The sequence below is a fragment of the Nycticebus coucang genome, chromosome 4 (assembly GCF_027406575.1).
Source record: "Nycticebus coucang isolate mNycCou1 chromosome 4, mNycCou1.pri, whole genome shotgun sequence".
Taxonomy (NCBI): domain Eukaryota; kingdom Metazoa; phylum Chordata; class Mammalia; order Primates; family Lorisidae; genus Nycticebus; species Nycticebus coucang.
Window position 1 is genome coordinate 15,569,027 of NC_069783.1, and position 19,444 is coordinate 15,588,470.

Here is a 19,444-nt window from a genome sequence, read left to right on the forward strand (position 1 = left end):
GCCATTGTTGGAAATTTGATACTTTTTCTCCATGTAGTTGCTGAAAAACTACTGTAGGAAAAGTCAAATATGTTGAATTTTCAGAATATAAATCTGTACTTGAGGGCGAATTATGATTAATCGTCCCAGAATATCTGTAATCATATGAGCACCTTGTTCAAAAGTTTGATGGCTCCTTCTATCTTTAAAAACAGTTCAACATCTGTATTATGGCATGATGTGGCCTTAACCTACCCTTCCTGTTTATTTCTCTCCCATTCCTCTAGTCTGTCTCACAACTTCCTGAACATGCTTCTGCCTTGGTCTTTTTTTTTTTATGGCATTCTCTCTCAACTGCAATGTTTCATGATTTTACCCACAGAAATTCTATTCTATTTTTACAGTTCATGAACATGCCTTCTCTGTGAATCCTTCCCCAGCACTGTCAGTGAGAAGAGTTTTGGTCCCTGGACCCAGTGACAGGGGTTCAAATTTCCATTACTGACGATTTCTACTAACCTGCCACCTGTCAGCCTCATAGATTTTCTTCTCTAGCCTATGGCACCCACCACACTGCCTGAAGGTGGAGTAATCTGAGTAGTTGGCTATTTCCTTGCTCATTAAATCTTCTTCAAGGCAGGCACTGCCTTTCTATTCTTTTTTGTGTTGAAGTTTTCTTTGCAGAATCACATCCCCTTTGGGTGTAAGGCAAGTATCTGTGTGAATGAATAAAGCAATGTTGGAAAAAAATAAGCCATGTAGTGAAGAATTTAAAGATAATTCTTTCATCTTTTCTGTGTTTTCAGGAAATTCTATAATGTGTACAGAGTTTAGTCAGATAAAACTCATTATATAATACCCAGCAAATCTGAAGCAAATTCTACTCACCATAAGAAAATATTCTAATGTATCTAAGCATGCTGAGTATCCTTCAGTATGTAGCCATTTATACAACTGAACCCAACTACTATTCATCTGGCCAAAAAGACATGAACTTTATGATATCTATAAACACAGGACCTTGTTCCATATGTATTATGAGAATGAAAGAAAACATGCAATAGCAAAACTTAGGCAAATACTAATTATTTTTAATATCTGAAAAGATGGGCAAAAAATAAGTTAACATGCTTTCTCACTTGTCAGTACTAATTTTTAGTGTAAGAATCTGGAGTTTCAGGGTCAGATGAAGTTCATTTGCCCTAAGGATCTATCTATCTATGTATCTATTTCTAGCCAGCTATCAATCTACTTGTAATGATGCCTGGAGGGAATTCCTTAACCTAGAAAAGTATATAGTCAATAAAATAGTGAGAATAAAATTGCATACCCCCTCTGGAGTTAGAATATACACGGTTTACTATGTGATGCAACAAAAATGGACATTTACTGGGTTTAATCTCAAATTCTCCATTACCAGGAATCTAATAAACATGCTTAACTCAAAGATTTAAACACAGAGACACAAACAGGGGCTCATATGACAATGTCTGGGCAACTCAAGGTAAGTTTTATAAAAGTGTATCCAATATTCTGATTTTATACCTGAAACTTAAAATGAATGCCTTATTTTAATGTCTTGGGCTGTTGAAGTTTTACTAGGCAAAGCTATCCTTTCCTCCAGAATGTGATAGGCAAAACCGCTTGTCACTGTTGTTCACTGGGTTGCTGAGTGACACTGCATCTTCCCGCTCCTCTTCCTGATTCTGACACTGTCTCGTGGCTCCCTCTGTTCTCTGTGCTCTGATCCGTACCTACTCTGTTCAGCATGGAAAAAGGCCTTACTTCCCCTTTTGGTTAGGAAAACCAATCCATGAAAATTACTGGGGGCACTATTGTTTAAACACACCTGTCTAAGACCATGCAGTCTACATATCAAGAGAAATGTCAACCCTTCCACAAAGAAGAGAAAGCTGAGCTTCAGGTAGCTGGTGCTGGATGCTTCTTCATGGAAGCTCATCTGAATCACCAGCATCCAAGGGCAGGAATTAGTAGGAATGTGTCATGTCAGAATTCTCTAATTTTAACCTATTCAGCCAGGCTGGAGTAAGGCAGACAATCTCAGATGGGAAGACGGACACCCACTTAGGTAGAAATATCTCTATTCAGCAAGAGCGATTGTTTGGGGAAGAGTTAGGTAAGATGTAGAGTTGAGTTTGTTCTCATGTTCACAGAGTTTAAAGCCTCTGTGACCTATTTTCTTAAGTTTCAATAAACTCACACTATGGGCAGTCATCATGAAAGCCTGAATTTAGTTTTTATGTAAATCTTTGATAGCATTTTCTGAAAGTTAAGAAATCTTTTCTCAGGTGGCACCTATGGCTCAGTGAGTAGGGTGCTGGCCCCATATACCAAGGGTGGCGGGTTCAAACCCGGCCCCCACCAAACTGCAAAAAAAAAAAAAAAAAGCCAGGCATTGTGGTGGGCACCTGTAGTCCCAGCTACTTGGGCCTAGGCAAGAGAATCACCTAAGCCCAAGAGCTAGAAGTTGCTGTGAGCTGTCATGCCATAGCACTCTACCGAGGGCAAGAAAGTGAAACTCTGTCTCTTAAAAAAAAAAAAAAAAAAAAAGAAGGAAAGAAAAAAAGAAAGAAATCTTTTCTCTATAATGCACTGCTAATTTTAAGAGGTGAGTATCAGTCATCATCATCACCTACCATGGGCCTACTGATGCTCAAAGCCACTAGGTCAGGCCTTGCCTGGCCTGTTTGAATTGATTGGGGTGGTTGTGAATTCAAATCTTCTTATAGGGTGACCTGAGTGTGCTTGTCTCCATAATACCATATCCAGCTTATGAGCAAAGTACCAGGTTTGTTACCCTTCTAAGTTATTTTTAAAGTTATGAAATATGATAATACACAAAATATTTTTATGTAATACCAACAAGATAAAACCTTCGAAATTATAAATTCTTGCTAATTGTATCTTAGGTATGTACCTGATCATTAATACTTCATATTTAATAGGTAATCAGTGAAGATATATGAGATAAATTAATGAATGGGTTGCAATTGTATCAAAATAGATATGAAATTGACCAAAAACTAGCAGAAAATTTTAGGGGGGGAAACAATTACTGTACTACAAAAGTGGGGTTCTAGGTGATTTTATTTTTAAAATATATTTTAATGTCACATAAATAATGCCTCAATAGTAGCCACAACTTAAATTGACATTCAATTTAGTTCATCAATAATCATTCCCTGAGAATGTGCCTAGCCCTATGGGACATACAAGAACATCTAAGCCACAGCCAATGTCCTCCACATTGTGCCCTGGAAGAGAAAACATAGGCATGAAATGGAAAAGCTTCACACGGGTCATGGCTTAATGGAATGTTCAAATGAGCAATGTACAGAATCATTAGAAGCAAGAAGCCCTAGCTCACGCTCCAGGAAAAATCTATAGAGCCTTAAACACTCACGAGTGGAACATTCATTTTTCCCACTGCAGCAATTAGAAGCTGGAGCTGAAATCAATGCAGCAGCCATGAGAGCAAACTCCAGCTCTGAGGCTGCAGTTCACTGGCAGCCATCGATCTTCCCCAGCTTGGGGGTTTGGTTCACCTCACTCTTTCCACCTCAGACCCACTGTGGTGCTAAGGTATTAGGCAACTTGAAAATTACCCAAGGCTCATTATTACGCTGTAAATCTACAACAGCCCTAGGAAAGGAAAACTCTCATAAAGACTTCCTGGCGACTGCTAACCATTGCTAAAATATCGCTGTTATCCCTGACTCATAACTCAATCTCTCTTAAAAACAATCACATTGGTTCTTACTCCTAGTCTTGAAATTCAAAATTCCACACTGTGGTGACCCCAAATGACCTACCACAATACTGTCACTGCCTAACCCCTTCCCATAAATTCGGTCATGTCAGCCTTCTTGTCTTCTCTGAATATACTCTTGACTCTCCAACCCGTGCAATTCTGCTCAAGCCTTTTCTTCTCTCTACTCATCCCCTAAGACCTTGTTCAAATGTTCCCTACCCATATCACCCACCCAAACTAGGTCCCTTTTCTCCCTTGTCTAATCGAGTGTACTTTCATTATATAATATTAAATATTTTTCTGGACATATGCTTCAGCTTCTCAATTACTAATTTACAGAAAGTTGTTCACTTTTTATCTAACACAGCACCTTATCTTGTGTATTGCACTCACAAATTGAAATAAGTCACACTACTGTGGCACTGTGCAAAAGAAGTTTTTCTGAGAACTAATAGGCATGGTACGCAAGGCCAAGATGTTTATGCATAAACCATACCTGGAAGGAGGTCTTTAACTTGATTTTGAGAAGATGATGGAAAGACTGAAGACTCAATTTCTAAGGATCCATCAAAAGGAAAGTTCCTCTGGACTGGAACACAATGCTTTCTTTCATGCTTCAGAGTGCCTCTGTTCCTCACCACATCAGTAATATTTAGTTTTAGATCTTGAACCCAGTAAATCTCTCACAAATCCAAGATCTTATACACTGTGTCAAGATGACTTTAAAATCCAAATAATAAAAGGCATTGAACTTGAGGTTCCTTTTCTCTTTGTATTCAAAGAATATGATGAGCTTTTCCCTGGGCAAGGTTCAGCTCATGCTCTAGAGGAGACTAGTGAAGTCTGGGATTTGTTCCAGATATTTGAAAATAAAAATGTTTTTTGGTCTGAGCAAGAAAGAAAACTGTCTCTATGCAGGTTAGTTCAGGTCAAAATTTTACTGAGCTGATCTGTTTCCATATCTGTTAAGCATTTCAGACTCAAAATAAGTGATGTTACTTATGTTCAAGGTCATCACTCCTTCAGTCTAAACGCAGAGAGGAACAGGCAGTGATTCCAGTACAGGATGAAAATATTATGGTGGTGTTAAGTATGTTTACCACAGAGAAAGGACACTTCCCATAGTCTGGAACCAGGATATTTTGGGGACCACTGCATCTTAGTTCACACTGGTGTTAACCAGAAGCTTGTCAGGCAAGAAGAAAGAAAAGGGCAATCCAAACAGCTGTCACCAAAGGAACAAAGGCGTGGAAGAAAGACAATATGGTATGTTCAGCAAAATAAAAGTACTTTTCTGGTTCTAAAGAGTATGTAGGACAAAAAGCAGGATTGATGGGCCAGGAAGCTAAAGAAGTAAGTTTGACGTTGCTTCCATCACGAAGAATAGAGTTATTTAAATACATATGTGACAGATGACACAAAACCCTCCCACTAAGTCAAAAGTCAGCCATGGAAATTTTATCACAGAATTTATCAGAGGACCCATCATCATGTAGATAGCAAATCTGTTTACAAATAAATATCATAAAATGATTTAGTAGTTTCAGTAGTAAGAAGAGAAAACTTATCAATGCAGTTGCTTCTACTTCCCACTATAGTTTTCCCACAGCAGTTAGAAGGCTGAGTAGAAGGCAGACGCTACCTTGGCTGTTTGGTAAAGTTCATTTTCTGGATTTCCAGTCCCAGTCCAAATTACCCAGGCCGGAACCATATCTCCTTAGCCCACCTGCCACTATCTTGATCAAAGCATATGGACAGAAACATTGTGCTTCTCTGAACAATGCATTCCCACTACCCTACTAGGATGATCTCACAGGACTAATGTCAATGTCAGGCAAGAATGAATGAATGAATGAATATGGGGCAGCACTCAAACCCTACTACTTTCTTTTTGGCAAAGATGGGTCTAAAATATGCAAAGATATTAAAAAAGTCTGGAAGAAGAGAGATGATAGCAGCAGGTGTGGTTGTGCCTTTGGGCTGATGGCTAAACTTTGATATGTAGTAGATGACAAATATTTATCACTAGACAGGTTTAGGTAATTCCAAACTGGTGACCATACTGAGCAAGATAGAGATCCTAAAGCTGAGCTTTGAGATTTTCTTAGTGATATGACAGTTTTATATATTTTATACCATCATAATAAACTCTCTTTCCCAATTTAATTGTACAACTACTGGCATTTTGAATTAGAGATGTTTTTCCCCATGGTAGCAAGCAGCTCTGTTCTTCACCAATCAGGAAACTGTAGGGGAAATTAATTTTCCTACTGTTCTGACACCTCTGCAGAATATCTCCATTTTTATGAAATCCCAAGGATGCCCAGTTTAGAGTGTGCTTGGGAAGCAGACAGATGGGGAGACAAGAAGCCACATGTTACCTTAGACTAAAAAAGAAAATAATAATGGGACAAAGCATTAGAAGAGTGGAGAAAGATCAAGTCATTAATGCATTTGAATGGGTATTTCAAGAAAGATAATGAGCTAATCTTTACATAATAGAGGATTTACAGTAATTTTTATAAACTTATTCTATTGTTATTTAACTTAAATGTAGTTCCTTTTTTAGACGATGAAAGAATAAATTATTGGCTAACATGAAAATTTTATACTAACTTAGCTTTTCGTAATGATGTAAATTCCTTTTGAATCTCAGAATTTGGAAGCCATTTTTTATTTCCTATAATTTTATGCATTTTGTTTATAAAATAAAACTGAATATATCATAGAAAGTGATTGTCAAACTTTAATATTTTAGTGTGGAGTCTACTATACTTTTTTCAAATGCAAAACAAAAGAATTTTACTTCTCATAATAACCATGCCATGTTTCTAAGAAAATTAAATAGACTGGAGAGTTCTGCCATCAGGTATTTGCTTAGTGATAGGCATTGTATGTGCGTGTATATAGAGAGGGATTGTACATAGAAGAAAATCAGTTGCAGTCTAGTCAAAAGTTCAGAAATCACGTCTGTTAATATAACAGCAAAAATAAAATATAAATAATTAGTAGGTTTAAAATATATATATATTTCTTTCTTAATGAACTTCTAATAACTTTTAAATTTGGAGTAATTTCAGGTTTGTGAAAGAAGTTACAAAGAGTACCAAGAGTTCTGGGACACCCTACACCTAGCTCCCCCAAATGAAAACATCTTATATAACCATAATACAGTTATTAAAACCATGAAGTTGACTCTGATTCAGTACTGTTAATCCTCATATTTGATTCATATGTCATTATTTTTCGGCTGATGTTCTTTTTTCTGGTCCCAGATCCAAGAATGGATCCCACCTGACATTTATTACCTTCAGTTTCTTTGATTCTGGGACATTTTCCTGAGTCATCCTTGGTCATTCACCACCTTCACATTTTTGAAGAGAATGGGCCAGGTATTTTGTAGAATATCTTTCAATTTGAGTTTATGGGATGCTTCCTCATTAAATTTGGGTTATATGTTTTCAGCATGGAGACCACAGAAGTGCTGCTGTTTGCTTTGCTTCGTATCCTATCTTGAGGATAGCCAGTGTTTTTATTTCTGGTGATGTTAACTTTGATCATTTAGTTGGAATGGTTTCTGCAGGTTCATACGTTATCGTTAGTATTTTTTTCCTTTGTAATTAGGATAATCTTTTGGAGGTAGATACTAGAGAACATATAAATATCGTATTCCTCATTATTCTTTTTTTTTTTTTTATTGTTGGGGATTCATTGAGGGTACAATAAGCCAGTTACACTGATTGCAATTGTTAGGTAAAATCCCTCTTGCAATCATGTCTTGCCCCCATAAAGTGTGACACACACCAAGGCCCCACCCCCCTCGCTCCTTCCCTCTTTCTGTTCCCCCCCCATAACCATAATTGTCATTAATTGTCCTCATATCAAGATTGAGTACATAGGATTCATGCTTCTCCATTCTTGTGATGCTTTACTAAGAATAATGTCTTCCACTTCCATCCAGGTTAATACGAAGGATGTAAAGTCTCCATTTTTTTTAATGGCTGAATAGTATTCCATGGTATACATATACCACAGCTTGTTAATCCATTCCTGGGTTGGTGGGCATTTAGGCTGTTTCCACATTTTGGCGATTGTAAATTGAGCTGCAATAAACAGTCTAGTACAAGTGTCCTTATGATAAAAGGATTTCTTTCCTTCTGGGTAGATGCCCAGTAATGGGATTGCAGGATCAAATGAGAGGTCTAGCTTGAGTGCTTTGAGGTTTCTCCATACTTCCTTCCAGAAAGGTTGCACTAGATTGCAGTCCCACCAGCAGTGTAAAAGTGTTCCCTTCTCTCAACATCCACGCCAGCATCTGCAGTTTTGAGATTTTGTGATGTGGGCCATTCTCACTGGGGTTAGATGATATCTCAGTGTTGTTTTGATTTGCATTTCTCTAATATATAGAGATGATGAACATTTTTTCATGTGTTTGTTAGCCATTCGTCTGTCATCTTTAGAGAAAGTTCTATTCATGTCTCTTGCCCATTGATATATGGGATTGTTGGCTTTTTTCATGTGGATTAATTTGAGTTCTCTATAGATCCTAGTTATCAAGCTTTTGTCTGATTGAAAATATGCAAATATCCTTTCCCATTGTGTAGGTTGTCTCTTTGCTTTGGTTATTGTCTCCTTAGCAGTACAGAAGCTTTTCAGTTTAATGAAGTCCCATTGGTTTATTTTTGTTGTTGTTGCAATTGCCATGGCAGTCTTCTTCATGAAGTCTTCCCCCAGGGCAATATCTTCCAGTGTTTTTCCTATGCTTTCTTTGAGGATTTTTATTGTTTCATGCCTTAAATTTAAGTCCTTTATCCATCTTGAATCAATTTTTGTGAGTGGGGAAAGGTGTGGGTCCAGTTTCAGTCTTTTACATGTAGACATCCAGTTCTCCCAACACCATTTATTGAATAGGGAGTCTTTCCTCCAAGGTAACTTCTTGTTTGGTTTATCAAAGATTAGGTGGTTGTAAGATGTTAGTTTCATTTCTTGGTTTTCAATTCGATTCCAAGTGTCTATGTCTCTGTTTTTGTGCCAGTACCATGCTTTCTTGACCACTATGGCTTTGTAGTACAGACTAAAATCTGGTATGCTGATGCCCCCAGCTTTATTTTTATTACTAAGAACTGCCTTAGCTATACGGGGTTTTTTCCGGTTCCATACAAAACGCAGAATCATTTTTTCCAAATCTTGGAAGTACGATGTAGGTACTTTGATAGGAATGGCAATTGAATAGGTAGATTGCTTTGGGAAGTATAGACATTTTAACAATGTTGATTCTTCCCATCCATGAGCATGGTATGTTCTTCCATTTGTTAATATCCTCTGCTATTTCCTTTCTGAGGATTTCATAGTTTTCTTTATAGAGGTCCTTCACCTCCTTCGTTAGGTATATTCCTAGGTATTTCATTTTCTTTGAGACTATGGTGAAGGGAGTTGTGTCCTTAATTAGCTTCTCATCTTGACTGTTATTGGTGTACACAAAGGCTACTGACTTGTGGACATTGATTTTATATCCTGAAACATTACTGTATTTTTTGATGACTTCTAGGAGTCTTGTGGTTGAGTCTTTGGGGTTCTCTAAGTATAAGATCATGTCGTCAGCAAAGAGGGAGTGTTTGACCTCCTCTGCTCCCATTTGGATTCCCTTTATTTCCTTGTCTTGCCTAATTGTATTGGCTAGAACTTCCAGCACTACGTTGAATAGTAAAGGTGACAGAGGACAACCTTGTCTGGTTCCAGTTCTAAGAGGAAAAGCTTTCAGTTTTACTCCATTCAGTAAAATATTGGCTGTGGGTTTGTCATAGATAGCTTCAATCAGTTTTAGAAATGTGCCACCTATGCCTATACTCTTCAGTGTTCTAATTAGAAAAGGATGCTGGATTTTATCAAATGCTTTTTGTGCATCTATTGAGAGGATCATCTGATCTTTATTTTTGCCTTCGTTAATATGGTAGATAACGTTTATGGACTTACATAAGTTAAACCAGCCTTGCATCCCTGGGATGAAGCCTACTTGATCATGATGAATGACTTTTTTGATGATAAGCTGTAATCTATTGGCTAGGATTTTGTTGAGAATTTTTGCATCTATATTCATGAGTGAGATTGGTCTGAAATTCTCCTTTTTGTTTGGGTCTTTTCTTGGTTTTGGTATCAGGGTGATGTTTGCTTCATAGAATGTGTTGGGGAAGATTCCTTCTTACTCAGTTTTTTGGAATAATTTCTGCAGTACAGGAATAAGCTCTTCCTTGAAGGTTTGATAGAATTCTGGAGTGAAGCCATCTGGACCAGGGCATTTTTTGGTTGGAAGCTTTTTTATTGTTTCTTTGATCTCAGTGCTTGAAATTGGTCTGTTCAGGAGGTCTATTTCTTCCTGGCTAAGTCTAGGGAGAGGGTGTGATTCCAAATATTGATCCATTTCCTTCACATTGTCAAATTTCTGGGCGTAGAGTTTCTGGTAGTATCAGAGATGATCTCTTGTATCTCTGTGGGATCAGTTGTTATTTCCCCTTTATCGTTTCTGATTGAGGTTACTAGAGATTTTACTTTTCTATTTCTAGTTAGTCTAGAAATGGTTTATCTATTTTATTTATTTTTTCAAAAAACCAACTCCTTGTTTCATTAATTTTCTGAATGATTCTTTTGTTTTCAATTTCATTGATCTCTGATTTGATTTTGGATATTTCTTTTCATCTACTGAGTTTAGGCTTAGATTGTTCTTCTTTTTCCAATTCCATAAGATCTCTTGCGAGATTGTTGATGTGCTCTCTTTCTGTTTTTCGAATGTAGGCATCTAAAGCGATGAATTTTCCTCTCAAAACTGCTTTTGCAGTATCCCACAGGTTTTGGTAGCTTGTGTCTTCATTGTTGTTATGCTCAAGGAAGTTAATGATTTCCTGTTTTATTTCTTCCTGCACCCATCTGTTATTCAACAGAAGATTGTTTAATTTCCATGCCTTTGTGTGGGGTCAAGTATTTTTGTTAGAGTTGAGTTCCACCTTTAGTGCCTTATGGTCTGAAAAGATACAAGGTAAAATTTCAATTCTTTTGATTCTGTTGATATTTGTTTTGTGTCCCAGGATATGATCAATTTTGGAGAATGTTCCATGGGGTGATGAGAAGAATGTATATTCTTTATCTTTGGGGTGGAGTGTTCTATATGCGTCTATCAAGCATAGTTGTTCTAGGGTCTCATTAAAATCTCTTATATCTTTGTTTAATTTCTGTTTAGAGTATCTGTCCAGCTCTGTAAGAGGAGTGTTAAAGTCCCCTGTTATGATGGTATTATCAGATATCATATTGCTCGGACTGAGTAAGGTCTGCTTCGAGAATCTGGGAGCATTTAAATTGGGTGCATAAATATTTAGAATTGAAATGTCTTCTTGTTGTAGTTTTCCCTTGACCAATATAAAGTGACAATCTTTGTCTTTTTTGACTTTAGTTGCTTTAAATCCACATGTATCTGAAAATAAGATTGCAACTCCTCTTTTCTTCTGAATTCCATTTGCCTGAAAAATTGTCTTCCAACCCTTGACTCGGAGCTTTAATTTGTCTTTTGAAGCCAGGTGTGTTTCTTGCAGACAGCAAATGGATGGCTTGTGTTTTTTAATCCAGTCAGCCAATCTATGTCTCTTCAGTGGGGAATTCAAGCCATTAACATTTATTGAGAAAATTGATAAGTGTGGTAGTATTCTATTCGTCTTATTTGGTGAGAGTCCATTGCTTAGTTTTATCTTTTGCATCAGTGTGGAGGTTAGGTTCTGTCCTTTGATTTCTGAGTTCTTACTTTGCTGCTGATCCATTGTGGTGGTCAGTGTGCAGAACAGGTTGAAGTATTTCCTGTAGAGCTGGTCTTGTTGAGGCGAATTTCCTCAATGTTTGTATATCCGTAAATGATTTGATTTCCCCATCAATTTTGAAGCTTAGCTTAGCAGGGTACAGAATTCTGGGCTGGAAATTGTTCTGTTTAAGTAGATTAAAGGTAGATGACCATTGTCTTCTTGCTTGGAAAGTTTCATTAGAGAAGTCTGCCGTCACTCTGATGGATTTGCCCCTGTAGGTCAACTGGCGCTTACTCCTGGCAGCTTGCAGAATCTTTTCTTTTGTCTTGACTTTGGACAGGTTCATCACAATGTGTCTTGGAGAAGCTCGGTTAGAGTTGAGGCGACCTGGGGTCCGATATCCCTCTGAAAGCAGTGTGTCAGAATCTTTGGTGATGTTTTGGAAATTTTCTTTTATAATATTCTCTAGTATGGCTTCCATTCCTCTGGGGCATTATTCTTCCCCTTCTGGAATTCCTATAACTCGTATGTTGGAACGCTTCATAAAGTCCCATAATTCTGAAAGTGAACATTCTGCTTTCTCTCTCTTCTTTTCTGCCTCTTTTACTGTCTGAGTTATCTCAAGAACTTTGTCTTCTACCTCTGAAATTCTTTCTTCTGCATGGTCTAACCTGTTGCTGATACTTTCCATTGCATCTTTAAGTTCCCTGATTGACTGTTTCAGTTCCTTCAGGTCTGCTATATCCTTTTTATATTCTTCATATCGTTCATCTCTTATTTGATTCTGTTTTTGGATTTCCTTTTGGTTATTTTCCACTTTATTAGCAATTTCCTTCATTGTTTCCATCATTTCTTTCATTGTTTTCAACATGTGTATTCTAAATTCCCTTTCTGTCATTCCTAACATTTCTTTACAGGTGGAATCATCTACAGTAGCTACCTCGTGGTCCCTTGGTGGGGTTGTTCTAGACTGGTTCTTCATGTTGCCTGGAGTTTTCTGCTGATTCTTCCTCATGAGTGATTTCTTTTATCTGTTTCCTTGCCTTAATTTTCCTTTCACTTCCTCTTGCTCTTTAAGTTCTTGTGCCTGTGGAAGTTGTGGGCGGGTTTAGGCGGATTGAACACACGCGACCACTTGCCGGTGTTCCACTGTTTTAGTCCTCCTCTTGGGGTCCAGAAGTCTCTCGCTGACTCCCTGTATCCTCATAGGAGTGATGATAGGCAGATCCCACCAGCCGGAGATGCCTGGAGTCCTATCTCCCCAGACTCACAGTGCCCAGATGCAAGGAAGCTGTTACTCGGCCGCCATCTTGCTCCGCCTCTAGGTTTAAAATATTTTAACCAAGTGACTGGTCCTACAAGAGCACTACAGCACACTGAAGCCATCTTTTCCTTCCATAAATTATTTCATTCTACACATTTGGTCCTACAATTGGCAGCATCAAAATTCCAATTCTGGATTTTTTTGCCGTGGGGGCAAGATGCTGGGATACTACTGGCTGAGCTGTTCATGGTGCCTGGATACCACCGCTGCTGCTGGTGACTCCATTGGCGGTGGCATTTGAGCCCATCCACGTGGGCACCATGCTGTCCCCCTCTGGGACATCTACTGCCACTCCACCTAGTGCTGCCACGAGGAGCAGCCACTCCATGCTCAATTGATTCTCAAGGCACTGACTTGAGAACAGAACAACAGAAATCCTGAGAAACCACTTAACTTTACTTACGTGGCTGGGCTGGTACAGGCAAGAATTTTCTTAGCCAAATTGTGGCTGAAAATCTTCACCCAAAACGCCTGAAGAGTAAATGTTGTCCACCTGTTTGTGTCAACTCTGCCCTTCCCTCCAAGCAAGACAATCCACTCTTATCCAGTCCATAAGCCACTGGGACTGGTCTGGGCCACCTGCTCACTAACTCTGGCTTCTGCTTCTGTTCCTTGCATTGCAATAGCACCAGGCTCTATGGAATTAAGGTCCATTTAGTCCTCTCCTACATTTTTTTCTTATGTGGTTCCAAAATAATCCAGTGGGGTAGGGAATATTATTTCTATTAAAACATAGAGCCAAGAGAAGCAAGGTGATTTACTCATTATAATCTTCATGACTTTGTGGCAGAGCAGGAACTTGAACCCAAATCTCCCAACTGCATGGCAGCTACCTTCTCCATGAATGAAAGTACCCAGGATTCCTTGGTGTGAGGTGGAGCAGCGTCAATGATTTTCATGGGCAGGGCTGCATTTAATGACTCCCACCTATGTGCAGAGCACAGCCTCAGCATTTTACAATATAGATTTGAAATTTTTTTTTCTCCTAAACTGTTTCATTCCCTTCTTTCTCCCATCTTTCAAGTCCTTAGTCTTACTTTCTTCAAAGAAAGACTCAAAGAACTTAAACGTTGAGACTGTCTCTCCTTTTGAGCTATTCTTTCCACATTTAATATATATAAAGTCATCCAGGAAGGTTAATTCTCATTTAAGTGAATGTTATCCTTGTCGCGGTCATCCTTGTTAATTCCTACTGTTAGATGGGGACTGAAAGAAGAAACAGAAACTTAACTGAATGAGGAAATAGAAGTGGGTGTTTTCCACACCAGCTCTAAGAGTAGGAAGATTGCAAAAGGAAGGAATAATTTTCTTGTTTTCTACATTATTTCATAAATCTCTAGATATTTAGTAAGATAGACAAGGGTAGGTCTGATGAAGTCATGGCCTTTCACATTTCGGGGTCCAGGGCTTGTTGCTTATGTGTTTTTGTGTTTCAAGGAAGCACTGGGAACAAGTGCTTTTCATGAAATATCATGTAGGTCAGCTCCTTTGTTCATTGCATCAGCACAAAGCACTGGTCTGGAGCACCGTGCTGGTCTTACTTCAGTTCCTTAGTTCTTTTGTCCTCAGTATGTCTGTAATATCTGAGATCGAAGTCCAGAGTGAGATGAAAACTATGAGTTGGTTAACATTAAATGAGCACAGATCTTTTTTTTTTCTTTTCTTCTTGTTTTTTTTTTTTTTTTTTTTGTAGTCTTTGTTTTTTTGGCTGGGGTCAGGTTTGAACCCTCCACCTCCAGTATATGGGGCTGGTGCCCTACTCCTTGAGCCAAAGGCACCTCCCCATGGATCTTTCTTATACTTTGGAGAGGTCACAGTTAGCATGTCATTGGAAACAAAACTTCTCTGCATTTTGGCACCAATCTGTCTGCCAATTTCTAGTTTTTATAGATAAGGTTTTGGAAAAGCTATTAGGTAATAAATGGTGAGGATTCAGTTTCTAAGAGTGCTTCCTTAAGCCCTTGAGAGCTCTGATCTCTCCCCAGTGCATAGGAGCAGTGTGGCACCTGTGCCCCTCTCGGCATGTCCTTTGGGCCTCTGAATACTATTTCATTTTTTACGGTGGGTCTAGGACCAGTTACAGAGCTAGATTCGTGGTAATGTGAATGCTTATATAAACTCTGTTTCCATATTTTATGAGATGGATAAATTGCACCCCAGGATCATTGATGCAATCAAGCCATTTCTAGACTACTATGAGCAGGTGGATGGAGTGTCTCACCACTAAGCCAACTTCATTCAGCTGAAGGACCTGGAACCTGAACTGTCTGTCGGGGTTTTCAATATTAAACACAGTGGACTATGGGGCAGTGGACTGATCAAGAGAAACCTCATGCATTACTTCACCCCTTCCCTGCCTCTGGAGTGCAGACACGTGAAGACGTGCATGAGGGCTGAAATGAAGGCCTGCAGCTCTCCCATAGAGGAAGAAATTGTGACAAGAGTGGCAGATGAAATAACTTCTTTCCCCAAAGATGAGAAAATCTCCTCAAAGGCTGTAAGACTTTGTAATCATGCCTAGGTTTTCACTGAGCTCTGATCCAGATGGGCTAAGAAGCACCTGGAAGGCTCAGCACCCAAGGGCCTTGCCTTTCCAAAGCACTTTGAAGACCTCTTCAGGGTTTTGCACATTTTCACATGTGAATTTTGGGGTAGAGAAGTTTCCAGGAGTTGAAATGTGAAAATATCATCATCTGTCCCATCTACCTGTCATTTTGCAATGTGACAGCAGTCCAGTTCTTTGCAGTTGAAGATGAACTTTTAAAACCTCCTTCACACTTACCATAACTCACCATGACAGAAGTTCCTGAAAACAGCTGTGCCACGGAGGCCCAGGGATCCTTTGTTACCCACAGTACCCACACCTCAGAAGCTCCTGTCAGGACTAAAGGGGAAGCTGAGGAGCATTCACCCACTGAAAATATTCTTCAGCTGTTTGGTTTTCTTTACACAGAGAGCCTTTGCTGACTTGAAGAATTTTCAGTTAGAATTGGTGGTGCCTACAGATGCAGGTGGCATCTCCTGGGGGACAATGTCCTGCATGCAAAGCATTCTTGACCTGGCTGAATTGTCCTCACGTAGGGTGGGTATTCCATCTGAGGGGTCTGTCTGGGTCATCAATAATAAACACTATCTGCTGCAGATGGGACAGATGTGTCCCTTCCTTTTGTCCATTCTCTGACTGCTAATTACAGCCCATGGAATCCCTTGCCCAGCAGGCACAGCCTTCTTTGCACCATGTCTTGTCCTGAAGTTCCCCAGTGGTATCATAGAGCCAATTGAAATGAGACCATTGGCTTTGAATTTGGGTTCTTTTGCCCATGGTGAAGTGTTTGTTACACTTTGTCTGCAGGTCAGTCTCTCACTTGACTTCATGAAAACTTTTGAAGTCTGTGGGACATGCTCATTCTGCCACCTGCACTGAGGGGTCAGCTCACAACTTCTGCATTGCCAAAGAAGCAGGAATGTTGTACCCTAGAAATGCTAGAGTTTTCAAAGATATGTTTTTGTTAATAATGTTTTTACCTCTGAATCTCAAATAATAGAAGTATAGGACATTGCTTACTCTACAATATGAGAAGGACACAAAATGAAATAATTGTTTAATCCTTTCTCAGGTACTCTTAAATGGTATGGATTTTTATTGTTGAATGTATGACAATGTATGGTCACAATCATGGATCATACTAGGTCAGTCTAAAGCTGTCATTGTTTCTTGGGTGTCATCTGATAAGGACACCCTTTATTGGCAGCACCCTTTATTGAGAATGGATCACCCTAATCTCTGGAAAGTAAGACTTAGAAGCCACCTAGTGACTCATTCTGTGCCTATAGTTACAATGCAGCTGCATATGTGTCATTGGGACCATTGCAGAATTTTTACATGTAAAACATAGAAGTTTGAGTTTATGACATGGAACTGCCTTATATGGTATCATACTTAGTCTTTTAAAAATGCCAAGGGAAGGCCTAAAATTACATATTCTCAAATTGGACCTAAGTTACATTTCTTTTATAACCTTTTGGATATCTGGTCAAAAGGAGATAAGACTTTCTCTGTTTACAATGACAAACTCAATAAACCCAACACGTGTTGGCCACCTGTGGCCTGCTTTTACTGAGAGTAGCTTGGCCACAGCCCACCCTCCCCACCATTGTAAAATGTGGATAAGTGTTTGAATTGACCTGGATATTAAACAATAAGGCCTAGATTTTATGATGTGAAAAAAAATTCCAATTCCTATTTCAAAGAGTTGTGCTAGTGTTCATGAACTGCATTGTACTCACTTTTCCATATTTAAAACCCAGCAGATTGCGGTCTTAGTAAATTCATCATACAACAATTTTATTGAATATCTTACTTTGGAAATCATTTATCCAATTCAATTTAATTGAGTGTCTATGAGGTGCGAGGCCAGAAAGTCACTTTTGAAGAAGAGAAAATTTGAATTGGGAAGAAAATTCTACATCCAGGTAAAATCCCAAGTAGCATTCTTCTTAATGTGTTAGACCAGTCTCATAGTCCATTTTGTATTGCTAAAACTCCATACTCAGACTGGGTATTTTATAAAGAAAAGAAATATATTTCTGTACCATTCTGAAGGCCTGGAAGTCCAGGGTTTCAGGGACTACTTCTGGCAAGTACCTGCACTGCCTCATCCCCATGACAGAAGGTAGAAGGGCAGGAGACCTTGGATACCACACTCAAGCATGTGAGAGAGAGAAGAGAAAAAGGGGAGGGAGGGCCAGACAGAAACCCACTTCCATGACAACTAACCCACTCCCTTGATACTGGGATAAATCCATTCAGGAGGGCAGAGCCGCCCTGATCTGAGCACCTATTAAAGGTTTGACCACTTAAAACTATTGCATTTGGAATTAGCTTTATAGCACATAAGCCTTAGGGGACACATTTAGTCCATAGCCACTTGCCCTATCCTATCCCTCTGAAGAATTGCTCATCTGGAAAACTCTGGATTTTTGGCTCTCAACATAGAGCTCTCTATGATTTACTCCCTAGAGAAGAGAGCCTGGGGTCAATTATCCAAGGAGCAGCCACCCACTTAGTTTACCAATGTAGCCTTCAGCCATTACTCTCCCATATACCTGGAAACCTGCTTTCTACCAAATACCTCAATGAATGCTATTCAAAACACCTTACTTCTTTTAAGCACCAAGTTTCCATTTTAAAAAGCCACCATATTTTCTTTTGTAAAGAATAATTTGAACAAAGAATGTATTTTCTCAGTCACTTAAAGGTGTTACATGCCTGCTTAGATTTATCACTACAGCAGCCCAGCCCTTATCAAACATGTTAGTTCATTCCACACACAAAGAGATTGCAAATTTCAAGAAGAGCAGAGTTCTGGGTGCTCAGACCTGGTTCTGTTACCTAGAAACAGGTCCTCAAGTACATTATTTACTCTCCAATGCCATATACAAATAAAATATGTATCATAAAAATTCCTACTGTACCAACCCCGTGGTATGCAAAATGCTGGTTTTCATAATTTCTGTCCCTCGTATTCCTCCCAGGTTTACATTACATGGCAGATTTTGTAGATGTAATTAAGGTTACTAATGAGTTGGCCTTAAAATAGGAATATTATCCTATGTTACTCAGGTTGTCTCAACATAATCATATGAACCCTTAAAAGCAGAGTAGGACAGCAGAAGAGGACATCAAAGACCACTGGTGCAGAAGAAGGAATGGACCTGACATTGCCAGCTTCCAGATGCAGAGGCAAAGTGGAAAGAGACAAAGAAATGAATTTTCCCAACAACCAGTGAGTATGGAAGAGGACCCTGTGCCCCAGGCGATACCTTGATTTTACCATGGTAAGACCCTTACCAGGTTGTGCAAGCACATCATGTCAGGCTTGTGACCTATAGAACCATGAGATAAATTATGGTTGGTGTTTGAAGCCACTAAGTTTGTGGTCATTTGTTTAACTTACTAGACAACACTAGAAAACAATAAAGGGCCAATATAAAAACTAAATAATGGATACAGAGAGTCATGGTGAACAATAAAAATCTTTGCAAAGATCCTTTTTGCTATTATCATTGTTTTCTTTATACCAGTTCTTTGTAACCCCCAGTTTTCAGTCTTCAATTGTTAGGGTTTTGCGTTTTGGTTTTTAGAGTATATGTGTGTTTCGTTTGTTTGTTTTGATTCTCAGCACAGGAAACACCTGTGCTGAGGTAAGGTGAGTTGCCTTTTGGCCATCCTCTTTATCTGAGAAAAGTGTGTTAGCTGTCTTCTCAGAGAAAGTTAGTAACGCCTTATCAAGTCCCCTGCTGGACTCACTGTTCCTAGGCTCATGTTCCTGCCAGAAAGAAAGGTGTGTTCTGACACTTATTCTGAAGGCTTTTAGAAGCAGTCATCCCCTTGAGGATTTCACATTCTCCCACTTCTAATTACTCTGTAGATGAGATCTGTTTACCTGGCTGTAACTCTGGGTTGGCTCAGGGCCTGTGATGCCCTTGGTGCCTCCTTCAGGACCCTGTGGAGTAGTAGCTCCGGGTTATCCTACCATCTCTACCCTCCTTTCTTTCCTTCAGCTCTCTGTGGGCTCCCCACTGTTA

The 19,444-nt window shown here is 39.1% G+C and overlaps 1 pseudogene; it reads left to right on the top strand.

Annotated features, from left to right (window-relative positions):
* LOC128584264 (torsin-1B-like) overlaps positions 1-15,388 on the top strand; it is a 66,851-nt pseudogene extending 51,463 nt beyond the window's left edge.
* Positions 15,389-19,444: the final 4,056 nt, after the last annotated feature.